This window comes from Dermacentor albipictus, chromosome 8 (assembly GCF_038994185.2).
Source record: "Dermacentor albipictus isolate Rhodes 1998 colony chromosome 8, USDA_Dalb.pri_finalv2, whole genome shotgun sequence".
NCBI classification, from domain to species: Eukaryota; Metazoa; Arthropoda; class Arachnida; order Ixodida; family Ixodidae; genus Dermacentor; species Dermacentor albipictus.
Window position 1 is genome coordinate 21,874,698 of NC_091828.1, and position 27,688 is coordinate 21,902,385.

The window sequence follows — 27,688 nt, forward strand, 5'->3', positions numbered from 1 at the left end:
CGTTAGTGACCACGAATCGTTTTGCGGAGAAGCATGCAGTGGTCCGATAAATAGCCATCCAACAAATTACGCACCTCTCCTGATTATGACGTCTATATTGAAAACTTTTCTGCTCGACTAACAAGTTGTAACTGCCGAACCCATTCCAGCACCGGAACTTTGGGTAGAAATGGCGCTTGCTATCGTGTTTGCAAAGCTACTAATCAGCTAATTAGTGTAACTCAGTGGCTTAAAGGTGGAGCCTGTCAAGTTCCATCAGGCAATGTACGCCTTCGTGCTTACAATATATTCCATAGGTTATATTTTATAGATATCAATATGCGCGTCTTTAGTAAAGACATTTCTAAGGGAAACATGACTTCCATTTTCCTTTCAGACAAGGCTGCTTGTGTAATGCACATATGGAATGAAAGGATTGGGCAGAAATTTCCCAAATGTTATGCAGAATATTACAAACATTGCAGGGAACATTATCCTGTCTACAGCTCTGACTGCAGGAAGGAGTGACTTCGTACGTGACAAGGACGGAGGCGGTCAGCAAGCGCAGCACTCTGCGAAACAAAAATGTCAATAAAAAGTATAATACACTCTTATTCGCCCGCACAACTAGTACTAAAACGTTACTTCCTTCTCACGTTCCAGCCATGCGCAAAAATATCTCGGTACTGGTTGACCGGTGAACCGTTTCGGAATAGGAGATTTCCTGCGTTAATGTATGGGTAAATGGTTCGGAAAGGCCAGTAATGGTGGATCCTAGCTCTGAGCAGATACATTGATAATTTTGTTACAGTAACATGATGCACCGATATGAAACCTATTCTCAGCCACCTATTCCCCTAACAATGCCAACACGCCCAGAATGCCCTTAACTAGAAAAGGCTGCTTTATTCATTAATGAATATCGCACAACTGTTATACACAAACTAAAACCCAGGTATTCTGAAAATATGTGCTCCTACAAGAACATAGTATTCACAACAATTTTTAGTATTATGGATGACTGAGGGGGAAAAGTTCCTGTATTGCGCTTTATACTGACGAAGCAATATTTATTACTGCGGATTTGCATGTTGTCAAATGTCAATGCTAAGCTTCGCCTCTAACCTCTTTAAATGTCGGTTTAAATATCGACAACTTCATTTCTTATATGCCTGTGTGGGAGTGTTGTTGTTTACTTTTTATTAACACCACAATAGCCAATTTTAGTATGCAGTAGAGTAATAGCGCGAGACAGAGGAAATGCCGTTACGGTTTCAGAAGACTTCGTTCAAAGGGCGTTTTAGTATAATCTGATATCGTTGTAAACCTCTCAGAAATGCTATTCAAGTACGCTTGAAATTACACATACATGTTGCACGTGTGTCATTTGATCTATTCGCCAAATCTTGCGTGTGCGCACGGAAAGCAGGAGAAGCAGCGCAAAGAACGCAGGACGACTGCTGTATCGTACATTCCGTGGATGCCTACCGACGGCGAAATCAGTACAACCCAGTGCAGTGCAAGCCTGCAGTCCACCTCCTCCGATACCGGGCCCCGCAAGCCGTCCCGCCCAGCTTTCAACCACCCACTGTGGTTGCTTAGTGGCTATGGTGATTGGCTACTAAGCACGAGGTCGCGGTATGGAAGCACGGCCACGGCTGCCGCACTTTGATGGGGGCGAAAAAGCCCGTCTACTTAGATTTAGGTGCACGTTAAAGAACCCCAGGTGGTCCAAATTTCCAGAGTCCCCCACTGGGGCGTGCCTCAAAATTAGATCGTAGTTCTGCATGTAAAACCCCATAATTATTTTTTTAGCTCTTAACCTTGCCAAGGTGGCACTATCATCCCTAGAGTTTGTACAAGTGCTAGGTGGTACAACTGGAACATTGGCGGAAAAAAAGTAGAGGAGAGATTGATAGGACAGGATCCGTCAGAGGCACCGGTAATGGTACAATGGGGGTATAGATGTAATAAGGAAGAAAATGAAAATCAGCGCCTCTTCCAGTCCGGGAAGATGGTGGAACAGCGAAGCTGTGTTAGTTACACCGAATGTGGCGCTACGCAACTAAAACAAGAAGAAACAGGCTTTACTCGTTGCAGCGCTGAGCACCAACACGGTGGCCGTGATTGCCTGGCACTGCCCACCTTCCAAGGTGAACATACTTTCGTACAGCGATGTCGTTGCTCTTCTGCAACAATACTTTTCACCGGAACCTAACGGGGTAGTCCAGTTGCACAAATTCATCATCATCACCATCATCATCATCATCATCATCAGCCTGGTTACGCCCACTGCAGGGCAAAGGCCTCGCCCATACTACTCCAACTACCGTGGTCATGCACTAATTGTGGCCATGTCATCGCTGCAAACTTCTTAATGTCATCTGTCCACCTAAGTTTCTGCCGCCCCCTGCTACGCTTCCCTTCCCTTGAAATCCAGTCCGTAACCCTTAAAGACCATCAGTTATCTTCCCTTCTCATTACATGTCCAGCCCATGCCCATTTCTTTTTTTTGATTGCAACTAAGATGTCATTAAATCGCGCTTGTTGCCTCACCCAATCTGCTCTTTTCTTATCCCTTAACGTTACACCCATCATTCTTCTTTCCATAGCTGGTTGCGTCGTCCTCAATTTAAGTAGAACCCTTTTCTTAAGCCTCCAGCTTTCTGCCCCGTAGGGGAGTACTGGTAAGACACAGCTATTATACATTTTTCTCTTGAGGGATAATGGCAACCTGCTGTTCATGATCTGAGAATGCCTGCCAAACGCACCCCAGCCAATTCTTATTCTTCTGATTATTTCTGGCTCATGATCTGGATCCGCTGTCACTATCTGCCCTAAGTAGATGTATTCCCTTACCACTTCCAGTGCCTCGCTACCTATCGTAAACTACTGTTCTCTTCTGAGACTGCTTAAACATTACTTCTTTCTGCAGATTACAGTTTCTACATATTACTTTCTACATTAGAGTTATCTGCAGATTAATTTTTAATGCCACCCTGCTGCTTTGCCTCTCCTGGTCAGTGAGCATGCATTGCAATTGGTCTCCTGAGTTGCTAAGAAAGGCAATATCATCAGCGAATCGCAAGTTACTAAGGTATTCTCCATTAACTCTTATCCCCAATTCTTCCTAGTCCAGGTCTCTGAATACCTCCTGTAAACATGCTGTGAATAACATTGGAGAGATCGCATCTCCCTGCCTGACGCCTTTCTTTATTGGGATTTCGCTGCTTTCTTTATGGAGGACTACGGTGGCTGTGGAGCCGCTATAAATATATTTCAGTATTTTTACATACGGCTCATCTACACCCTTATTCTGTAATGCCTCCATGACTGCTGAGGTTTCGACAGAATCAAATGCTTTCTCGTAATCAATGAAGGCTATATATAAGGGTTGGTTGTATTCCGCACATTTCTCTATCACCTGATTGAAAGTGTGAATATGGCCTGTTGTTGAGTAGCCTTTACGGAATCCTGCCTGGTCCTTTGGTTGAAAGAAGTCTAAGGTGTACCTGATTCTATTTGCGATTACCTTAGTAAATACTTTGTAGGCAATGGGCAGTAAGCTGATCGGTCTATAATTTTTCAAGTCTTTGGCGTCCCCTTTCTTATGAATTCGGATTATGTTAGTGTTCTTCTAAGATTTCGGTACGCTCGAGGTCATGATTCATTGCGTATACAGTGTGGCCAGTTCTTCTAGAACAATCTGCCCACCATCGTTCAACAAATCTGCAGTTACCTTATCCTCCTAAGCTGCCTTCCCCCTTTGCATACCTCCCAAGGCTTTATTTTCCTCTTCCGGCGTTACTTGTGGGATAACAAGTTTCCCTAGACTATTCTCTCTTCCATTATCGTCGTGGGTGCCACTGGCACTGCATAAATCTGTATAGAACTCCCTCAAGACTACCTATATTATCCCTCAAGAGGAAAATGCAGAATCGCTGCGTCTTACCAGTACTCACCTATGGGGCAGAAACCTGGAGGTTTAAGGAAAGGGTTCTACTTAAATTGAGTACGACGCAACGAGCTATGGAAAGAAGAATGATGGGTGTAACGTTGAGGGATAAGAAAAGAGCAGATTGGGTGAGGGAAAAAGCGCGAGTTAATGACATCTTAGTTGAAATCAAGAAAAAGAAAAGTGCATGGGCAGGACATGTAATGAGGAGAGAAGATAACCGATGGTCATTAAGGGTCACGGACTAGATTCCAAGGGAAGGAAAGCGTAGCAGGGGGCGGCAGAAAGTTAGGTTGGCGGATGAGATTAAGAAGTTTGCAGGGACGACATGGCCACAATTAGTACATGACCGGGGTTGTTGGAGACGTATGGGAGAGGCCTTTGTCTTGCAGTGGGCATAACCAGGCAGATGATGATGATGATGATGATGATGAGAACTCCTCAGCTACATGAACTATTTCGTCCATATTAGTAATGATATTGCCGGCTACGTCTCTTAACGCATACATCTAATTATTGCGAATTCCTAGTTTCTTCTTTACTGCTTTTAGGCTTCCTCCGTTCAAGACAGCATGTTCAATTCTATCTATATTATACTTCCTTATGTCAGCTGTCATGTGCTTGTTGATTAACTTCGAAACTTCTGCCAGTTATATTCTAGCTGTAGGATTAGAGGCGTTCATACATTGGCGTGTCTTGATAAGATCTTATGTCTCCTGTGATAGCTTACTGGTATCTTGTCTAATGGAGTTACCACCAACTTCTATTTCACACTCCTTAATGATGCCCGTAAGATTGTCGTTCATATCTTCCACACTAGTGTCCTCTTCCTGAGTTAAAGCCGAATACCTGTTCTGTAGCTTGATCTAGAATTCATCTATTTTCCCTCTTACCGCAATCTCATTGATCGGCTTCTTATGTACCAGTTTCTTCCATTCCCCCCTCAAGTCGAGGCTAATTCGAGTTCTTACCAACCTATGGTCATTGCAGCGCTCCTTGTCGATTACGTCCACATTTCGTATGATGCCAGGGTTAGCACAGAGTATAAAGTATATTTCATTTCTAGTCTCGTCATTCGGGCTCCTCCACGTCCACGTGGGGGTATTCCTCTTGCGGAAGAAGATATTCATTATCCGCATATTATTCTGTTTCTGCAAAATCTACTAATCACCCTCCCCTGCTATTCCTAGTGTCTATGCCACTTTCCCCCACTGACTTGTCTCCAGCCTGCTTCTTGCCTACCTTGGCATTAAAGTCACCCATCAGTATAGTGTATTTTGTTTTGACTTTACTCATCGCCGATTCCACGTCTTCATAGAAGCTTTCGACTTCCTATCACCATGACTGGATGTAGGGGCGTAGAGCTGTACGACTTTCAATTTGTACCTCTTGTTAAGTTTCACAAAAAGACCTGCCATCCTCTCGCTAATGCTATAGAATTCATGTATGTTGCCAGCTATATTCTTATTAATCAGGAGTCCGACTCCTAGTTCTCGTCTCTTCGCTAAGCCCCGATAGCAGAAGACGTGCCCGCTTTTTAGCACTTTGTATGGTTCATTTGTCCTACGAACGTCACTGAGCCCTAATATATCCCATTTACTGCCCTCTGATTCCTTCAATAGCACTGCTAGACTCGCCTCACTAGATAACGTTCTAGCGTTAAACGTTCCCAGGTTCAGATTCTAATGGTGGCCTGTGCGGATGCAGGGATTCTTAGCACCCTCTGCTGCGTCACAGGTCTGTCCGCAGCAGTGGTCAGTTGCTTCGCAGCTGCTGGGGACTGAGGGCCGGGGTTTTATTGATGTATTCATATAGGAGGTTGTGGCCCAGTACTGCACCAGGGTGGCCAATCCTGCTTTGGTGAGGGAGTGCGTTACCGGTTCTGGTCGCACTCCAGGCCTGTTTCACATCCCATGCCTGTTTTCTTCACGAGTAGCCAATTGCCCGGCGAGCAGGTCAAATATTTTTTGAGCCCATTTGTCAGGTTGTAAGCACGTCCAATTTCGGAGACAGTCTGGACAGAATGCGGCGATGTGGCAGGATGTGGGTTGCAAAGCTCTAGTGTTCGTCCGTAGCTTTTAGCGAAAACAGGCCTGACCAGTAGCGAGGCCGATGAAATAGCGCTGGCAGCTGAGTTGGCAGATGACAACGAAAAAGGGACAGGCGCGGACAAGTCGGCCGAATTCGTGTATGCGGTAATAGAGAAAGGCCCACCCAGAAAAGGACGTCGAATGTCGCGCTTCAGGTGTGAAGGTGAGGGACACAGCGCGGGAACATGCCGTTTCCGCTCAGCTGTATGCTACAAGGGCCGTCATTTGAGCTCCTGGTGAGGGTGTCCTTTCATCGCTCAGACAGATCGCCTACCGCGCCAAGGGCGTCACATCAGGACTTTAGAATGCTGTGGCCGAGGGATAACGATGCCGAAGCTGATGGCCTACTAATGGTGGGGGCTGCTGAAGACTCCGTCGGGTCGCTCGGGACAGTCAAGCCACTGGTGCGTGCATTGGAGTGGGACGGAGCTCCGGTCACCATGCATCTAGACACGGGGTTGCTCGTTGCAATCATCACGTGGACAACGTTTATAAAACATCGGGCGGCCTGGCCTAAACTCCAAGACTCCCCATTGAACTTAACTTGTTTCGTCGGTAAACTTCCGGTGCACGGACAGTTGAAGCTCAACGTTTCCATAGGAGGGCGCTCCGTGGCAGGCACCTTGACCGTCCTTGAATGCAAAGGGCCCAACCTGTGTGGCCAAAGGTGAGCCCTTGATCATAGATTCAGCAAAAAGGTTGAGGTTGAAGACCTGGTATGGTCTATGGTATGGTATGAGAATTTTCAGAGCTGTTTGAACCAAGTGTGGTCCTTACAAAGGGTCCTCCTGTCCACTTTCGCCTAAACGAAACCGCCGTTCCAAGGTTTTGGAAAGATAGTCAAGTGCCGTACGTGTTACGTTCCCAAGTAGCTGAAGAAATTAATCGGTTAGTAGAAAGCGGCATTCTCAAAGCGGTGCCGCACTCCGAATGGGGCGCGCCCATAGTTCCAGTGGTGAAAGTCAACGGCAGCATAATGTTTTGCGGGGATTTCAGGGTCACAGTGGATCAAGCCTGTCCTACAGCGCTGCATCTTCTCCACGGCGTGGATGATATACTTGCTACGCTAAACGGAGGGGAAGCTTTTACTACGAAGCGTACATCGGGGTGCCTTTGGATGAGGAATCCCAGCTCCTGACGACCGTGAACACGCAGAAGAGGCTGTCCGGTTTCACTAAACTGACATTCGGTGTTTCGTCGGCACCGGCGTTGTTTTAGAGCTGCATGGAGGCGATACTCCAAGGTTTTCCAGGGCTATCTAGATGTCATTCTTGCAGAAAATAAAAGAATGATTACACCACACTTCGCAAAGTACTAGAGCGGTTCCAAGCGTCGGGAATGCGTTTGCAGCCAGACAGTCCCAAATTTCGCCAACCGGAAGTTGACTTTCTAGGTCACATAGTAAGTGCTCACGGGGTACAGCCGAAGACAGGAAACATTGATGCAATCATTGAAGTCAATCAGTCGCAAAGCGCAGCGGAACTGCAGTCATTCTCGGGCAGCAGGCAGCCTTTGACGAGGTAAAGACCAGGCTCAAGGAAGCGGAGTGGCTAGCTCATTTTGACGGTGACAAGCCACTAATTCAGGAGTGCGACGCATCGCAAGTTGGAATTGGCGTGGCGCTGTCACACGATGTGGGCCAGCATGTGTTGCGCCCAGTTGGCTTCCACTCCCGTATACTCAACCAAGCGGAGCGGAACTACTCAGTTAGAGTGGTAAGCCCTGGCGTTGGTATTTGGTGTGCTGAAATTTCATGCATATTTGTTCAGCAGAGTTTTCACCTCGATAAGAGGCCACAAACCGCTCGTGGGCTTCTTTCATTCCGACAAGCCTGTGCCTGCCATGGGTATGGGCCTGATCCAGCGCTGGGCCTTGATCTTGAGTGCCTACAGCTAGAACATCCAGCACAAGGACGGCAAGGCCAACGTTCCAGCCAACGCATTCATCTGGATTCCAGTAACCACGTTGACACTTCCCGATGAATCTGAAGATTGCGATGGTGGTGAGTACGTCTTTCTGACGGACAGCCTCAACGATGGAGTGATTTCGGCCAAACAGCTAGCGGCCTTGACTTCGGAGGACACAGAGTTTAGCAAGAAGCGAGAATGGGTACAGGAAGGTGGCCATGGCACTAGGTGAGACAGGACGAGCCTTTAAAAGTATTCTTGAACAGAAGAGACGAGTTGACTATTAGTCACCGACTCGTGTACTGGGGCCTTCGCGTGGTGGTGCCCATCGAGAAAAGAACAGTGATGCTACATCTGTTGCACGACACACATCAAGAAATCAGAGCGATGAAAGCACTAGCCCGCTCGCTGTTCTGGCTCCTGCGGATTAATGCTGACATAAAGCGGCTCGTAAAAAGTTTCCATGTTTGCGTGCAAGCGGCTCCTTGCCTCCTAACAGGAAGCGGTGCCCTCGCCGGAAATGGGTTAGCGTTGGTCGTGGCTGCATATAGATTTCGCCAGTCCTTTGCAGGGTGCATGTTGCTGATATTGGTAGATGCTCATACCAAGTGGATTGAGGTTGTGTCCATGAAAATCCCCACAGCGTGCTCAATCATCAAGGCCTTGAGCAGCACTTTTAGCACGTTTGGTATACCAGAAACCATCGTGTCGCCTAACCGTCCTCAGTTCACGGCGAGAGAGTTCGCCGACTTCCTGCAGCTGAATAACTTCGTATATTGGCGCACCGCACCGTATCCCCCGCAGTCAAATGGAGTGGCTGAAAAGGCAGCGCGAACAGTAAAGCAGGGATTGAAGAAAATCTGGCAAGGGTCGTTACAAAACCGTTTCGCAAGGATCCTGCATAGTTACCGAAGGACCCCGTTGGCCTGCGGAGAAACTCTTGTAATGCGGATGTTGGGGTTCCAGGCACGTTCTAGTATAGACAAAGCTGTGGTGGCTCTTGCTCCGGTCGAACGTAACCCTTGCCATACTCACGTGCCCGTATTCTTGCAGACAGGCAATCCAGTGTGGGCACGTAACTTTGGACAAGGAGAGCCCTGGACGCAGGCCACGATTCGTGAAACACAAGGCGCCCGATGGTAACGGCAAATTGCACTACGGAGAAGGTCATGCGCCGTGACTTGGACCAAGTCAGGGTGCGACTTTCGGACAGTTCATTGGCCAATTGACCAGTCCAGCGTCGCACCGACATCCGGTCGGAAAGCACCACAGGGCGTCCAGAACCAGATGACCCACCTGCAGCAGCGGCACCTGCATCTACATGCCTGCCGCTCCTAGAGGCACTCCTCTTCTGAGGAGGTCTACTCGGATCTGAAGGCCTCCCCAGCGGTTCTCCCTTTAAATAGGGGGCGGGGGGCGGGAAGAAGGTTGTTCTGACGTCAGCGCGCACGCAGCGCGCGGCGCCTATCACGGAGTATCTGGTGGCTATCACTTTCTCTCCCCGTGCTCTTGTCTGTTTACCATGTGATCTAGGGCATTAAACACAGCGCCTTAAGAGAAAGCTAGCTTTTTTCCTCGTTGCTATTAGCAGTGCTGACGTCTGGTCACTTCACAGATTGCACACACTATGTAAAAAGCTATGAGGCGCTTGAGTTGCGCAATGGAATAACGGCTCGGTTATTAAAATAAGGTGCTCTGATTTACTTATCGATAGCATTTGTTATAACTATGACGGTGCCTGAGTTAGTTTAGTAATAGCTCTTGGCTTTGATTCCAGCACAAGATTTCCAACCGTATCTTGACCATTACGTTAGTGATGTGATAATACGGCCACATATCTTGCGTTTTTTATGTTAATGCCAGAAGTGTAACTAACAATTTTCCCCAGTCTCTTTCACCAGTTGTGTCATGTTCTTCTCATATTATATGCATCGCGGAAACATGGCTTCATGCAGATTTTCATGAATCCGAATTCACGCCTCCTGGTTACATTGGTGTTCGGTATGACTGTCAGAGTAAGAAAGGTGTTGCTTTAGTTTTACGTTCAGATTTTAACTTGAAGGTTTCACCAGGTCCTGCTAATGTGGGATCAGTTTAGTGCAAGTTAGTAGTGCATAAACAGAATTTACCAACTTCTAGTATTCATCGCACCCCCCCCCCCCCCCGATAGCCCTAGTGACTTGTTCGATAATATTTCGCACTTTACACATGAACGTAGCCTCGACAGTTATAACTTCATCTTCTTGGCGATGTTACGTTCTCGGCATTCATTGGACTTCCTTCTAATATTCCGACATTAGTGCCTCCATTTCTAGAGATTTAGTTACATTTCCGCCGCAGCGGTGGCGTAGAGGTAGAACACCCGCCTCGCGTGCAAGAGAACCGTGGTTCGATTCCCGGTGCCGGCAATTTTCCACCGGATTAAAAAAAAAATCCGCGTGTTGATAAAATCGCATAAACAGACCTGGAGTGTGGCCTGATCCCGGTGACCAGAACCGGTAACGCACTTCCTCACTAGAGCAGGATTGGCCACCCTGGTGCAGTACTTGGCCACAACCTCCTATATGAACAACACAAGACATGGCCACAATTAGTGCATGACCGGGGTTGTTGGAGAAATATGGGAGAGGCCTTTGCCCTGCAGTGGGCGTAACCAGGCTGATGATGATGAGTTACATTTCCTTTGTTACACAACCTTATACAACTACTCGGCGAGAAAACGCAGCAAAACTCCATACTCGATTTAGTGCTTATCAGCGACAGTCTTGCTCATTTAGGCTTTAGGTATGATATCTTAAAAGGAATCTCGAACCATAAAGCAGTTTTCGTAACAATTAGCTGTCCTATTCCACATAAACGGTTTAGCTATTCCACATTTCACAATTTCGAAAAAGCTGACGTACGTCTATCACCGATACTTCTGCAGATAACTCTGACCATCTTTTGTCGCTCTTTACCGAATGTCATAAAGACAGTCTTGTTGATTGTTTTGAGTCAGCGAAATCTTGCATCAATAGTTACGTTCCTATAAAGAAAAGGCTGAATGATAATCTTCCTTGGATTAACATGGATATCTTGTACCTGTCACGCCGTGTAGGTAGGCTACATAAATCGAAGCATTACAATCCTGTGCTTCTCGTTCTTTTCGATAAAGCTCAAGAGCAATTTCGTATTCGTACTAAAAACGCTAAAGACTTCTATTTTTCAGTGCAACTCCCTATACTACTAAAGATATCGTCGCAGGCATTGAACATCAATTTTACCTAGTGGAACGGGCAGCACCTCTATAAAGATCGACGACGCTATTACTAATGATTCCGCCGTTGTTTCTAATGCTTCGAGCTCCTACTTCCAATCTCTTTGTTCCAAAGTTTAGTTATGATGCACAAACTAAGAAACTAGGCAACATTGTCATAAGTTCTGATTGTGTCTTAAACCTAATCTTGAGTCTCGACACTAAAAAGTGTACCGGTTCGGATGGTGTCCCGAATTCTTTCCTTATAAGATAATTCCCGTGGACAGGTCCGTACCTTACTGTGACCTTTCAGAAATCTTGAGACTCTGGGGAAGTACCAACTAAATGGAAAACAGACAAGGTCCTCCCTTTGCATAAATTAGGCGATAACTTTTCTCTTACAGGCCCATATCTCTTACACCGCATTCATGCATGATATTAGGGCACATTATTCACAAACACATAACTGTATTCCTTGTCTCTAATGACGTTCTAACATATGCCCAGCATAGTTTCAGCTGTGGTTATAACACTGACATGCATTTAGTCAGCTTTGTTCATGATATCGCGTCTAACCACGACATACGGAATCAAGTAAATGCTATATTTATTGACTTTTCTAAGTCTTGGCACTGTAACTAACAGTGAACTATTGGTAAAACTAAATGCGACATTCAATAACCTCTGTCTTATTTCTTGGATAGGCAGTTTTCTTCATTGTCGCCAATAATTTGTTTCTTTCAACTCAGTGGAATGAACTCCTGTCGACATTACGTCAGGCGTTCCTCAGGGGTCTGTATTAGGCCCTTTATTATTTTTAGCATATATTAATGATTTACCGTAGCACCGCTACTAAAATCGGACTTTATGCCGATGACTGTATATTATAAGAATTTAATATCTCCATCCAATGACCGTAACCATGTTGCCCAGTCTCTTATGTCCTTGTGCGCTTGGTGCGAAATGTGGAAAATGAATGTCAGTGGTAGTATAACAGTCGTGATGTCATTTGCCAACAGACAGAGCCCCTTCTCGTTCGAATATTCTCTAGATTACATTCAACGTAAAAGAGTGCCTCAACATAAATAACTAGGTATCAGTATAACCAAACATCTTTCTTAGCCTAAACACATCGAAGATGTAAACGAGAAATCCCTAAAAATAACGGGTGTCTGCGCCACACTTTAGCTATTACCAGCTATTATAGAAAACGTAGTCCTGTTCTAGAATATGCATCTGTCCTCTAGTTCCCCTACAAACAATGTGAAATAAGATCGCTAAATAACGTTAAACGAAAATGTATTCGTTTCACTCGCCAAAATTACGGCCCAGTTTCTCACTAACGCAGGCTCAACAATGCGAACATTGAGCCATTACTTTCACGTTATCGCATTGAAGCCTTAAAACGTTTATGTGCAATTATCAACTCCAACTCTGCTGTTTGTGAGTGTAACTATACAACATTCACTAACGCAAGTTGTCCCCGTAGATCCACGCTTTGAACAAAACACGTATTCTTGCTCGTACTAGCACATCTAATTACAGTTTTTTCCACGTACAGTAGAGTTTTGGAATTCTCTATCCGCTAATGTTCATTCACTAACACTAAAATAATTATAGCTACCACTGGTAATCACCTCGCCAACATGTAGAGCGCTTCTTTTGAATCCCTCGTCTTTTTATGTATCTGTGGTTTTTATCTATAATGTATAGTAATGTATAATGTTCCCACTCCTGCTATAGCCCTATGTTGGGCTGAAGTATAAGTAAATAAATAAATAAATAAATAAATAAATAAATAAATAAATAAAAAGCGACTTTCGGCATCACCAGCGCCAAATTTAATTTGAACCAAGTAGCCGCAAAGGAAATTTCTATTCGCACGCCTGTCCAGCCGGTTGACTACAGCGCATCCGTGCAGCGCACCGGGAACTACGATCGAGGAACTTGCGCCCTTTAGGACACGCTTCCATTGCCTCTAAGTTGCACGAATGTTGCCAGCTTTCTGAGCCCCTAGGTTCCTTGTTTAGCTTGGCCGACTTCCCAGCTCTTGTTTCAGGGAGCGCTCTGAGTGAATGGCCAGGGGACCGGTGGGGTCGTCAAATACGAAACCTTTCGACCTCCCGCGTCGTTGTCAAGGGTAATTTCAATGAGTTCTTTTTTGGAAAAGTGAAATAGAACTGAAAAAGTAACGTTGTATTTCACCTTCTATTACAATGATATTTTTTTGCAACGAGTGGTTGAGTACCAGTGACAGAATTTAACTCAGGAGCGCTTTCGTCCTTGATCAAGTGCTTGAACTGTCCGGGGGAGTCTCTAATGATGTGCTGCATTCACCTCAGTTTCTTGATTATGAAGGCTCGGTTCGCAATAATATTGACGCCTAAGAAATTCTGAGCCTAATTATATCACATAAGCTTGACTTAATATTTGACTTTAGTGTCCTTTCAAAAACAACACAACACAAAACAAAACAAAACAATATAATTGTAGGCATACCTTGAACTTCATCACAGTAAACAGGACCAACACGAGCTTCTGTCAGGCGTAATGCCTTTTTGTTATTGCTCCTGTTTCTGTCAGTGCTAGAAATAAACTGAACTTGAGCAACATGCGAGATGCTACAACTGGAACAGAAAATCTTTTTGTAGTTACCTGGAAAGTTTGAGCTAGAAAGTGTATTAAATCATTATTTGCGTATGTTTTAAATGTCGACCAAAACGCTAAGTGTGCCGTTGAGCACACGATAATTCATCATTACTTTTGTAGTAATTTATTCTTTAACTCAACTAGAAACTATTTTTGAATGTTTTACCAGTATACATTGTACAAAAAGATACCCTTCCTCCAGGGTTGTTAGCAGTAGATATAGTTTAGTAAAGGGGAAAATAAGACATTCACCCAATCGTAGCAATTGCTATAAAGGAAACCCATACGGGTTTCTTGACACAAAAGCTTCGTAGTTGACGAAAAATTCGTCCTGGTCCTGGACTCTAACCCGGGACCACCGCTTTTCTGTGGCAGTCCCTGTACCATCTGAGCTAACCAAACGGCAAGCAGATCATCGAGATCTATGAAGCAAAGGCAAGTGTTTGACGTAATAGTTCTGCAGAAACCCGCAAGGTGGAGGGAAGTAATTAATAAAAGGAAAATGAGACATCCACCCAACCGTAGCAATCGCTACAAAGATATGGTTTATATATAGATGTACAGGTATACAGGTTATATATAGATATAAATATAGTTTAGTTTTCCGTCTGATTGAAAGAAATGGGTAACTATAATTCATGAGTGAAATGAAGTCCAAAGGTCGAGAGTTGGCTTAGTATTACGATTGCGTCAACGCTTCAAAATTAGGGGACAAACATTAGTGCAGTGATTTGCCTTTCTTTGTCCCACCTCTTCCGTTATCGTATTTCGCGCTGCTAGAGCGAAATGATAAAATAGATACGTACCTATGGGAAATTCCCCGGCAAGTAACGAATGTGATCATTCAGGAGGTGCTGTTGTGGCTGTCCTGGGCCTCGGGGCAGCGGTGTCTGCACACGCAAGTGAAGAAAGAAGTCAGGGGCGCAGCGTTTTGGGCGTGTTGGTATGACATAATGAAGCCTATAGCGCACGAGAGGAGGAGGACGCAGAGAGATATGGCACACAGAGGCGCTCTTTGTACCACGTATTTCTGTGCCCTCGTCCTTTCGTTCGCTCTAAGCCTCGTACCAGTCAGCAGTTCCTGGCATGACAGCAAAAAGGACACATAGGTGTATGGTGTGAATATGCCTGAAGTTTGGACGTACAGTAGCCCAAAGCCATTTGTAAGAGAGAAAATTCTCCATAATTGGGAGTTTCTCCTTTTTTAAAGCATAGCAGCTCTAATTTAACGGATCACTGTAGAGGCCGTGATTAGTACCAAGAACTGAAATTTTACTATAACCTATGTTCACAGACTCAGTTGGATATCGAGCAGAATATCACAATCCTCATGTGTCGTAAATTATATGTACAGCTTTATGTAACATCATAAGAAGGTGTAAACGTTTACAGCTTTTAGGTTTTAATGCCATTCCTTTAGTTAGTAGGTTATGGATGTCTGCATCCTATGGAATGCTGTTTTGACCAGCTCCTGTTTTATACGACTGTAGAGGACTGACGTCTCTCGAACCAGGGCTCAGACATGGAGGTGACAATGGCTCTGAGTGCGGTTGATGGTGATCCGCACACACTACTGGGACGGTGTTTGGGGATCCAGTACCTGCGAAAGCATCGGTTAGGAAGACGGTAGAGCCGAGTTGAGGAACAGTTTCTTACGTCGAGAACAAGCCCTTCATTAGCATATACACAAACTGGAGAGCAGGCGGAAGGCGAATGCGGATGGCGCAAATTGGAGGACCAGATGTTTCCCTGAACGCCAAAACATGGATCCACTATTGACGAATACACAATTGATATAACTTCGATACTTTTTTGATGAATGCGAAAAAGAACACATGGTTCGCACAGTCATCTTGAGTTATGAAGGGTATTTTTGAAATGCGTGCAATTAACTCATTTGGTACATTTCTTGAAAGAAAATTTTAAATACTTTTTCAAACGCAAAGTAGTATTCAACGTTGCAGAGCGCGCTGAGAAACGAAGTGCCTGACCAAGTTATTTTTATGTAGTTATCTTGGTTATCTCTAAAGATGGTTCCTCTGAGGATCAACATTGATACGTTGCCAGCTGCACGTTAAGTTAATGTTAGACATAAACGTCACAACAACCTGACACCAATGTTGTTTCGACATTGCAGATAAACATTTACACAGTAATGGTAACAACTACACGTGCAAAAATGTTGCCGGATGTCACCAATGTTGACATCAGTATGATGCCACGCTGCTGTAGCATTTGGCATGCGTACGTTCATCCAACTATGAGATATCTTAATTCTCAACTGAACGTTACTCTTTATCATGCAGTGAGATATGTAGCCGTATAGTTGTTATGCAGAAATTAATATTTTCTCAGGAACTGCATATTGTATAGAGTTTGTTGTGCTTCTCAATAGATATAAACTGTTACAAATTACATCAATAAATGTGGGAAGCATTTACATGGCAAAAATGCTAATTGTTGCAGCAAAGTGGACAAAGTTATGCAAAATATATTCCTTTTTTGCACACGAAACGCGCAAGACATCGTGACTGCTTCCTTGCCACGGGCCCCAAAAGTGGGAACGTTGAGCAGTTGCCACCGTGAATAGACACAAGCCGCATGATACAGCAGCTACATAAAAAGGAAGAACATACCCTCACTGTACAGTGAATACACACAAACCAAGTCTCTTTGTCAATGTCAATAACAGTGCACACTTGTTCAGTTCGTGCGCGTATAGAAACGCCACTAGAATAAACAAGGACCAAAAAGCCCCCAATATGAACACTGTGCGTGCTCCTCTACGTTGTCGTAATGGAAGGCGCTCATACAACAACAGTGTCGCCACCCCTTGCCTGACGGCTACGGCAGCCAATCAGCAGCATGGCCGTAGTTTCATTCTTATAGGCGCTGCTGCAGCTAAGCGTTCACAGACTATATTCGGCTTCCGCTTGTTGGCTGGCGTCAACAGCGTCAACAGCCTATGGGGAACGTGCAACACGTACAGGTGGCGCGAGAATTCAGTGCGCCATCGCTATGAATGACCAAGTGATTTTCCATCCGCATGCTACGAAGTGCCGTCTCTCCGTCCGCTACGCCGGCATTGCATGAAAGTTAGTCTGCGCGATGGCGACACATGTGATAAAAGGGATAGGTTTCAAGAAAGTTTCAGCGCGGTACTTGTTAAAGCCTCAAACGAAGAGAAAGGACATAAGCTATAGCGAAGCAATCATGTTTGCGACGTGACATAAGAAAGCGCGGACGTATGATAGAGTGTTCTGAAAGGGTGATGCGCGCGGCAGGCGATTGTAAACCTGGATGCATACGCCATCACAATCGAGGTTTTTGCTGCTTATTACGGAGTAAATTATGACACTTGTGTCCGACATGTGGCGTAGCCTGGTTTTAAAAGCATCTGATATCTGAGTGCGATACAAGCAAGTAATACTTACGATCTCCGAATAGTGTTGAAATTAGTCATGCCGCTGCAGTTGCGCGAAGTTTTCTGTGGCGCAGTTAAGTTCCCTTTGTGGACGTTGCTCGGGCGGCATAAGTGCTTCAGTATTACAGCAGAAGCATGTTGTTTCGAATTTTCTGTTTCGGTCTCGGCCTGGCCCCGCGAAGCGTCCTCTGTGCCTGCCGAATGGATTCAACACGCATTTGGCTGTGTAGCAGCCGAAAGCATAACATTACGCTCATATTTTTTATCACACCGCTAGAATTACGTTAACGTTACGTGCCAGCTTTGCACGTGATATATAAGTCATCACGTAGCGCTACAGAAGCGTGGCGCGGCTTCGCTTGCTCGCGCAGTGTCTTCAAGGCGCCTAGTGTGAATGCTAAAATTCTCGAGGTCCCTGATGCATTGTAGCACACTTCCGTGGCTTCTTACTTACCAACGGCGGCCGCATTTCGATGAGCGGGAAGTACGAAAAGACCCGTGTACTTAGATTAAGGTGCACGGTAAAGAGCCCCAGGCGCTCCAAATTTCCGGAGCGCCCCCTCCCCCCCCCCCCCCCCTCCGCACGCCCTATGGCGTGTCCCATAATCAGATCGTTGTTTTCGCACGTAAAACCCCATATTCGTTTCTCTTGCTTACCGTTCGCGTTTACGAACTGTGCCGTCTGCTGATACGTAGCGCGTAGCATATTTTTTGTTGAAGTGTGTTCAACTGACTGATACTTCTATTTATATATCTGTCAACTTGTCAGATTGCACTAGGGTACCCATATGTAGCCATTGGTCTACGCGTAACAACACGTGCAGTTTTGCTGTAGGTCGGTGGAAAAACCACACGAGCGTACGAGGGAGAAGTTGGATCCATCGGTTGTTTTATTTCCGCCTGGGAAATGTACACTGCAGACTCCTGACCACTTTGCCGGCTGCCATTCGGCTCCGTCTGCAGTTTGCCCACTTTGATCACTTTGCCGTTAACAAGCCAACCTGGCGTTTACATGCAACGTCGAGACAACGTCGGTGTCAGGATGTTGTGGCATTTATTCGTAACATTACCTAAAAACTGCAGCTACAACATAGGTTCAACGTTGAAATTGGCTGTTCAACGTTGCATTACATTTGCTACAATGAGGCAACGTTCGCATAACGTTCTGGGTTACTTGTGTAGGGGCTGACATTGGCTATTATGCTTTTTCTCGGCCGCACATGCAGTTGCTGACACGATTATTTAAGAGCAGTAAGTCCGAAGGATAGTAGGAGTAGTAAACAACTTTATTTGGGCCTTGAGGAGCTAAGCAGGGGGCTTGGCATTTAAGGTACCTACCCAGCCGTTGACTAGTCCCATGTCGGAAAAGAGAGGCCATGCCTCTCTGCTCGTTCACAGGCCCTGTGGACAGCCAGGAGCTGGACGTCTTGTTTGGGGTCTGTGATTACCTTCGTCCAGTCTTCTTGATTAAAATCCTGTAACACAGGGCACTGCCACTGCATGTGATTTAATGAGCAAATATAGAAATTGTTTTTTTTTCTGTAGCCTAAGCTAAAACGATCGGTTTAAGGCAAACGAACAATGGTGGAAAACTAAGACTTTAGCTGCTGTAATGAATGAATGAATGTTTGGTGTTTAATGACGCAAGGGCCAAGTATAGCCAAAGCGCGCCATGTCCGTGGTAATGAGTTTGCAGTGCATTTACGAGTTCTATGAAGTTGGTGTGACGTGGCTGTAAAGGGGCCTTAAAAATAGTCGCTCTAAAGTGCGTAAACTCTGTATAATAAGATTATGGTGATGACGTATGATGTGTGCTATGAACATTAAGATGCATTTAAATATAATGATACGATTTGTAAAAATATATCAGGTTATAAGATAAGCTAGAGCATTACCGTCTCCTTAGAGCCCTTGCAACACAAGGGCCTGGAGGCATGTGCTATGCAAAACAATTATCGCAGTGGCATCCTCTGGAAAGAGGAGGCGCTACGAATATATGGGACTAATAACATGTAAGACCACATCTCTGAGGCAACCGGAGACTGTGTCTGTATTAAAAAGCGGTTCTGAACCGAGAAATATTGCAGGATGGAGAGCAATGTGCTGTCGGTATGCTAAGAAAAATGTCTCTTTCTCTCGGATTCGGCTTCCCGACACTCGAGGAGGACGTGGAGTACAGTCAGCCTCTCCCCGCATCGACCACAGGTTGGAGGCTCACTTCCGGTGAGTAGAAAATTATGGGTGCCAAATGTGTGTCCTATTTTTAGACGACAGAATAGGACATGTGTTCGGCGCGATTTTGTAGTCGAGGGCCAGAATCCTAACGGTGGCTTTATCAGGTGGAGCTTATTATCCGTTTCCGCGTCCCACATGCGTTGCCGGTGATCTCGCAGCCTCCTTCGCAATATAGACCTCAGATCTGTGACAGACACCTCAGCGGTAGGGTTAACAGCTCGCGATGCGATTGACGTGGCCATCTTGTCCGCCAGAACGTTACCCTCAAGGCTCCTATGGCCAGGCACCCAGCATATAATGATACGCTGGTTGGATATGTACGCTTTACACAGGAAAGAATAGAGTTCATTAAGTACTGGATTTTTGTGTGTATAGAGTGGCATCAAAGCCTTCACGAAACTTAGGGAGTCTGTATAAATCGCTGCTTTTGGAAGTTTTGATTTTCTTATATGGTTCACAGCAGACAGTAATCGTAGGCCTCGGCCGTAAAGATACTTGTTTCTGGATGCAGTACCACGGATTCTGAGAAGGATGGGCCGACAGCAGCATAGGACACCCCGACATTTGACTTCGAAGCGTCTGTGTAGAACTCTGCACAGGAGTGCCTGTGCTGGAGTTATAGGAAATGCATTCGAATTTCGATCTCTGGTTGCTGTTTTGTTACTTCTAAAAATGATATGTCACATCCTACGACCTGCCACTCCCAAGGGGGTAACAACTTGGATGGATGCATTAAGCGAAGCTCGAGGAATGGGACATGCATTTCATCACTAAGCTCCCTCACACAAAGCGAGAAAGGCTGTCTTACAGAGGGTCGATTATGGAAAAGTGTAGGACACGTCATATCGTTAATAGTGTTAAAACATGGATGTTGATGATTTTATTTTATTTTCAGGAAATATGTAAGGCTGATGTAAGTTCTCTGTAGATGGAGCGACCATTCATTTGATTCCGCGTATAAGCTTTGAATCGGGCTTGTTCTGAAAGCGCCAGTGGCTAAGCGGATACCTAGATGGTGAACAGGATCTAGCATCATTAGCGTGCTCGGGGTGGCAGAGTTATATACTAAAGCACCATAATCCAATCGAGACCAAATTAGGCTCTTGTATAGATTCATTAAACACTTCCTGTCACTACCCCATGTAGTCTGGGATAGAAGTTTCATTAAGTTCATTGTTTTTAGAAATTTTTCTTTAAGATATTTAATGTGTGGAATGAAAGTGAGTCTATAGTCAAGTTTAACACCTAGGAATTTGTGCTCTTTGTCGATAGGTATTTGTTGTCCACACAGTTCTAAGCAAGGATCCGGGACCAGGCCTCTCTTTCTTGTAAAGAGAAAACAAGAGCTTTTTTGGGGGATTGATTTGAAATCCATTTTGGTCTGCCCACTTGGACACCTTGTTGAAGCTATGCTGTACTTGTCTCTCGCACACTGCGAGGTTACAGGATTTGAAAGCTATTTGAATGTCGTCCACATAGACAGAGTAAAAAATGGCAGGTGGTACTGAAGCACGACGCGTCTTCATCTTCACGATAAAGAGCGTGCAGCTGAGCACGCCTCCTTGAGGTACACCAGTTTCTTGTGCAAAAGGACGTGAGATTACATTGCCGACCTTTACCCGGAAGGTACGAGTGGACAAATAGCTTTCTATTAGGTTTAGCATATTACCATGGATGCCCATTTCTGACAGGTCTCTCAGGATTCGTAGCGCCACGTTGTATCGGATGCCTTCTCCATATCGAGGAATATGGAAAGGAAAAACTGTTTGTGTACAAATGCGTCACGGATGTTTGCTTCAATACGTAGAAGGTGATCAGTTGTGGAGCGCCCTTCCCTGAAGCCACACTTATCGGGATCAAGCATTTTTCTCAGTTAAAGGAAATGAATGAGTCGCCGATCGTCTGGCCTGTCGGCACGTTCTCCTGCCTTGAGAGTTTACTTTCTCAAAGTTAATAAGATTCTCCGCAGTGGGAGAAGCGCGCCCACTGCGGCCCAGCCCAGAGGTCGATGGGGCTCCCTGATGGACTTGGCTGTGCCGGCTGTTGCCAGCGCTGCAAGGGACGGGGAGGTTGGGGCAGCCTCGGCTGCGCCCAGCTTCGGGGTCGATGGTCCCTTTTTGCTGGGTTGACGGAGTAGCGCTAGGTGCAACTACCGTGGGGGCAGATGGCGTAACTGCCGACTCACTGCTTGTGGGTCGAACAGCCACCGGAGGCCGTTGTGACGCTTCCCCTGACGCGTCACTTCGGCAAAGCTGGTCTTTGGAACGTATGCTACCCGCCTGCGTGCCTCTTTGAATGATATGTTTTCCTTTATTTTGATTGTGACTATTTTTTTTCTTTCTTCCAAGACGGGCATGACCGCGAGTATGCGGCATGCTCGCCATCACAGTTCACGCAGCGTGGAGCATTTTCGCATGTTTCAGAGGCATGCTCACGGGAACTACATTTTGCACATGTCTGCCGGCCTCGGCAGTTCTGGGAACTGTGGCCGAAACGCTGGCATTTGAAGCAGCGGAGAGGATTTGGAGCATACGGCCTGACCCGTAGCATTACATAGCCGGCCTCGAGTGTCTCAGGCAGAATGCTTGAGGAGAAAGTCAGTACAAGATGCTTGGTTTTTATCGCCTTCCCGTTGCACCTCAGCATGATTCTTTTAACATTGATCACGTTTTGCTCACTGCAGCCTTCCAACAGTTCGGCTTCTATTAGCTCCATCAAATCGTCGTCAGAAACAACACCACGGCTGCTGTTTATAGTTCGGCGTGGTGTTACCGTTACTGGGATTTCCCCAAATGACTCAACTTTAAGAAGATTTTCAAACTGTATCGGATCGCGGTGTCCAAAAGGAGATCGCCGATAGCCATTTTCGATGCCTTATAGACTGTACCAAGAGTTTTAGTGAGATACTTAGATACGAGGAAAGGAGAAATCATTGTTATGGTCTTTCGAGGTTTGTTTGAATGAATTACATGGAATTGGGGGAAGTTTGGCGGTTTGTTCTAAGAAATTGGAAAATATCTTCGGTGCGCCCTCGTTTCTGAGGGCGATCAGCTAGTCGGGGAAAAGAAGTGGCCATTAGAATTATGGTGTTTTCTGCAGGGATGGCCACCGCCCACCATGGAGCCCAACCAGGGGACGACACAGGACGGAAAAATTCAGTTCGGCGCGCGCCAGCGGTACAACCGTGCTATAACCGAATACACATACCCAAGAGTGCATATAATGCACAAGGTTAACCCTCGCTGCCTACGAAGCCGGAAGTAACACGAAAATAAAGAGAGGACAGGAAAGATTGAAAGTGAGAGAAAGACGAATGTTGAGGGAGAAAGAGAAAGGAAAAGGCAACTACCGATTTCCCCCGGTTGGGTCAGTCCGGGGGAGCAGAGGCCGAAGAGGTGTGTTGCCTCCGCCGGGGGGCCTTAAAGGTCCGAACACCCGCCATCGGCTCAACACCCAGGATCACCCTTTCCGCAGACACGGCTAAGCTGAGCATGGTTAGACGCGGGAGGGTCCAACCCCCATGTGCTCGGGTACGTAGTGTCGCTACATACCAAACGCCTGCTTACGCAGACGCCCCTGCGGGGTAGCTGCTGTAAGAAATTACAGTTTTTGTAACTTGTATACTTGTATTCCTCAGCACTGGACGTGCAAGCTGCTGTCTTGCTTTTGTTGCCATAATGAAGAAGTCTTATGAACCACTCTGCACGTTTTGCCTAATGTAATTGTACTTGCATGCAGCATCTATATGCTGTGCTATGGTCAACAGCAAGACAACAATCAGGCAAACGAACATGTGAAGCACTTTAAATATTCTGAATTGGAGCGAGTCGGTATTATACAGTGCCAGAAATGTAGGCAAAGGAATGCTGTTTTTCCCCAATTATTTCACATTTCCGTGTATATGTAACAAGAAATGGCGCCGTCAATACTGCTGGAATGCATTAACTGTCAAGCAGATATAAATATAAACGTTTCAGTGCAGTCAGCTCCACTCTTTAAAAGTTTACACCATTCGGGTTGTACTTTACCCCATAACAATAAATTCCTTTCTGTAGCGTTGCGAGCCGAGCACTTCCATGTCACTAACGGCATGTACGCTATTAACGTGACAAACATTGTTGGCCGGAAAGTAGCAACAGTTGAGTTTTCAAGAAAGGAAACGCAAGCAAGGCAGGTTATGATGATTATTGTTGTGCGACAAGATGCGACCCAAAGGGCGCATTTTTTTTAAGTGTATGTCATGCTGACAGCATTGTTGTTCTTTTGCTATAAATATTCTGCAACGTCTGTTGCTTCAATGTCAGAAACATACGCTGTTTGAAAGCTCAAAGTACATTAGCACGGTAGTTAGCCGGGAGAGTCGGTACATCTGCAATAAGCGCGCGCTAATAACACGGACGAAGAGAGGCGAAACATCACCGTGTTTTGTCTCTCTTCGTCCTTGTTATTATTGTGCGCTTTTAGTAATATTAATCCAAGGTACATTGGGCAACATCCAGGTTACGTCATCAGGAAGTTGCATTGATGTTATATCAATGTCATGAATGCGTTGCTTAACGCTGCCATAACTTTACCACCCAACGTTGTCTCTTGATTAAGCGCGCGCTAATAACAGGGACGAAGAGAGGCGAAACATCACCGTGTTTTGTCTCTCTTCGTCCTTGTTATTATTGTGCGCTGTTAGTAATATTAATCCAAGGTACATTGGGCAACATCCAGGTTACGTCATCAGGAAGTTGCATTGATGTTATATCAATGTCATGAGTGCGTTGCTTAAAGCTGCCATAACTTTACGACCCAACGTTGTCTCTTGATCAAAAAAGCAGACATTAGCAGCATGTAGGCAACGTTATGCGGCGACGTTTGGGCACATTGAGAGCACGCTACGTCACCGTCTTGTGTTACCACGGAGGCTGCAAGCAGTGACTCATCGATGGTTCCTACCTCTATAGGCAAGGAAAAAAAGATTTGTGTCTGAGTTTCTGCATGACAAAATTAGGTTTTCTCGTTTATTCAAATTATTTTTTCATACATTCCAATAACAATCCGACACTATGATGTCTGCAAGTTGTATGTAAGTCAGTAAACGGATGGATGGATGGATGCAAAACTTTCATGAAGGTCCTGAGGTACGCGACTCAGCGCGCTGCGGGCCGTTCCCACGTTGGGACAGTCAGGCCATGCCCGACCGCCGCATCGTGGGCCCCCTGGATAGCCAATAGTCGGGCCCCGGCATCGGGGTTATTGATAGCGGATAGCCACTTGTCCTCATAGATTTGTTCTGTGCCTCGTAACGAGGGACAACGCCAGAGCATGTGGTCTAGGCTAGCGATCTAGCGATGTCATTGCAGTGCCTGCACGAACTAGTGGCATAGGTGTCGGGATAAAGCTTGTGGAATAAAGCCGGGCTGGGATATGAGCCTGTTTGCAATAATCTGAAGGCCAATGCCTGCGCTCTATTGAACTTCTTGTGTGGAAGGGGAAAGTTTCTCCTGCCGAGATAAAAGTGCTGCGCAATTTCATATGTGGTCGGTTGATCTCTGTTCTGCACCACTGCGAGCCGGCGTTGGAGTTCTACATGGTCACTGCGAATTCGCTGATGAATTTACTTTGAGAAATCCAATTCAGCAAGGCCTATGTGCCACGTGGAGGGCCTGCGTGGATGTAGTTCGGGAGGATCTTTTCCGATGGATATCGCTGCCGATGGCGCACGTCTACACAGGGTTTCTACTTCACGGGGTCTTTAACGATATTGCGTTAACATCTTTCCGAAACCATTCCCTGTAGCTGTGAGTGCCGTGGCAGGCAGGTAGTAACATTAGCTTCGGCGACGTGATGGAAGTTACAAAAATACTATAGCCGGATGGAATCTCCATCCACACTTTTTATTCTTGGAATACAAGTATGAGTCCCTTTTATTTTCGTTTAATATGTCCAAGTCCACCACAGCAATATCATGCGCGGCAAGGAGCTCGACCTTCGAAAGCTGCCGAAAATTGAATAAGAACAATCCTTTACAGCTGAAGCTTGCTGCGTTGTCCTAGCAGTCAACCATACCCTAGAAAAAGAATACAGAAAGCCAATGTACACAGAGATTCATTAAATGTCGTAGCCACACTGTATTTGCGAAGGAACTCAGGCAACCAGGTGATTGATAGTCTTCTCAAGTATATGCAAAGGCTGTAAAAAATAAAGTTATTCGTTTTGCTATGCTCGGTGCCAGGTCACCGTGCTATAGTAGGCACTGAAATAGCAGATCACAATGTGCCAAAAGCTCTCTTACGTACTGTGACAGATGCCTGCCAGGTACTAAGTCAGGATGTGAAGACAGTTTTCTGCCAGAAGCTTTGAAACCTCTGGCAGAGTGAGTGGGATAAGGAAATAGAGCTCAAATTACACTCAGTAAAACCAAAATTGCGGAAGAGTCCTCCACTGAAACCTCCTAGGCTATCAGAAGTAGAACCTTGTATATTACCAATAGGACACACATATGAAGCACACGTGCCTCTTTTAAAAAGAGAAGACTCGCTTAATTGCGAGAATTGTGCACAGCAGCTGTCTTCAAATTTTGGTTGAATTTCCTCATTTTCGCCACAAAAGGGTATGCTACTTGAAACGCCATTTTACACATCATATATCCTCTCACCCTCCCCAAATTTATTCAGAGGAAACGATCTTTCCTTTTAAAACTCATTTAAAGTACTTTCAAGAAGCAAACTTTCTTGGCCGCATCATTTATCATCAAAGTCACCCGTCTCATGATCACAAGTGAGCAAGCACAGTAACCAGATGATTTAGTGTGGCTTTAAACATGGTTATTCATCATTTATACCCTTTTAGAGCCGGTAATATCTGAAATCACCATATGTGTCATCATCATCATTGTCAGTCTAATTTATGCCCATGGCAGGACGAAGGCTTCTCCCTGTGATCTCCAGTTACGCCTGTCCTGCGCCAACCGATTCTAGCTAACGCCTCTGGATTTCCTAATTTCATCGCCCTACCTATTTCTTCCGCCGTCCTCAACTGCGCTTCCCTGCTCTTGGCACCCATTCTATAACCCTAATGGTCGATCAATTATCTAACCTAGGGATTACATTACCGGCCCAGCTCTAATTTTCCCTTCTTGACAATTCGAATATCGGCTATCCCTGTTTGCTCTCTTCTACACACCGCTCGCTTCCTGTCTCAATGCTACGCGTAACATTCTTCGTTCCATTGCTCTTTGCGTGGTCTGTAAACTGCTTTCGAGCTTCTTTGTCAGTCTCCAAGATTCTGCCCCATATGTTAACACTTGTAGGATGCACTGATTGTACACCTTTCTTTTCAATTATAATGGTAAGCTTCCAGTCAGGGCCTGACAATGTCTGCCGTAGGCGCTCCAACCCATTTTAGTTCCTCTGTAATGTTCCTATTAATGAACAAGGTCCCCTGTGACTAGTTGACCTAGGTAAACGGACTCTTTCACAGACTTTGGAAGGTGACTTGCGATCGTCAACTCGTGTTACCTTGCCCGGCTATCAATCATTATCTTTGTCTTCTCCATAATAATGTCCAACCCCACGCTTACACTTTCTCTGTTAAGGTCCTCAACCATTTGTTGTAACTCGTGGCCAGTGCTGCTGAACAGGGCAATTTGATCTGCAAAACGAAGGTTGCTGGGATCTTCGCAGTTCGTCCTCACTTCTAAGCCTTCCCATTTTAATGGCTTCAATACTTCTCCCAAGCACGCAGTGAGTAGCATTGGAGAGACTGTGTCTCCTTGTCTGACCCCTTTCTTTAAAGGTGTCTTCCTACTTTTCTTGCGGAGGATTAACATTGTTGTGGAATCTCTGCATATATTTGCCAAGATATTTACGTAAGCCTCATGCACTCCTGATTACACAATTCCTCTATGACTGCTGGTATTGCCACTGAATCAAATGCCCTATTGTAATCTATGAATGCCATTAGAGAGGCCGATTGTACTGGGCTTATTTCTCGATTATCTGATCGATGACATGGATGTGATCCATTGTAAAGTATCCCTTCCGGAAGCGAGCCTGTTCCGTTGTTTGAATGAAGTCTGTCGCCCTTGTCCTGTTGGAAATTATCTTTGTGAATATTTGATATTGTTACGGGGATGTTGGGGGGATAAGGGAGGAAGATACATAATTTCCAACAGGACAAGGGCAACACTGGATATATATATATATATATATATATATATATATA